The sequence below is a fragment of the Apaloderma vittatum genome, unplaced genomic scaffold (assembly GCF_000703405.1).
Source record: "Apaloderma vittatum isolate BGI_N311 unplaced genomic scaffold, ASM70340v1 scaffold6003, whole genome shotgun sequence".
Classification (NCBI taxonomy): Eukaryota; Metazoa; Chordata; class Aves; order Trogoniformes; family Trogonidae; genus Apaloderma; species Apaloderma vittatum.
Window position 1 is genome coordinate 8960 of NW_009707399.1, and position 862 is coordinate 9821.

Genomic DNA, 862 nt, shown 5'->3' on the forward strand with positions numbered 1-862 from the left:
CAGACTGCCTAGGGAGGGGGTTGAGTCGCCATCCCTGGATGTGTTCAAGTGTTGCTTGGATGTGGTGTTGGGTGATGTGGTTTAGGGGTGAACTTGTAGAGTAGAGTTAATGGTTGGACTCGATGATCCCAGGGATCTTTTCCAACCTCAATTGTTCTATGATTCTATACCCAAACTGCGAAGCCCTGACAAATAAACCAGAGGGGTGGGATGAACACTTTTCCAGTCCTTTATCCCTTTGGATCTTACCCCCTTGCAGGGAGGAGCCCTGAAGAGACAGAAAGAGGTTTTCCCTTCCAAGAACTCAAGCAAGTGATGTGTCCCAGCACCAGTCACGCTGGCTCCATCATCTCCTATGATCTGTTTAATCACCTATGGCCAATGCCAGGAACATGCTGGGTGTTTGTCTCTAGACGTGATGAGTAACCCCTAATGGCAGTAGGAGCTGACTGAATCAGAGGAGCCATCCCAGCATCTGTACTTGCCCTCTGGACTGAAGTGTTCAACACACATTTTTTGCTCTATCTTTGAATCGTCATCGTATCTGCAAGAATGGATCTCTGTATGAACACAGCCGAGCATGGACTGTTTTATACGTGAACCTAGAAAATATCTTGGATCTTCTTAAGTCATGATGAGACATCCTGTGGCCCTATAAGCCACATGTAGTTAAAGATGGGACAGCAATTTAGACCATATCTTGAAATCGAGTTTTGTAAAATTATTCTGAGCAGAGAGAAGACTCCTTACCAAATAAACCTGTGGAGCGAAGTATCCCAGAGGTATTAATATAAGTCTTATGAAAAAGCCAATTCCTAGGTGTTAGAACTGGTTAAAACAGGATCAGGAAATCCCCTTCTCC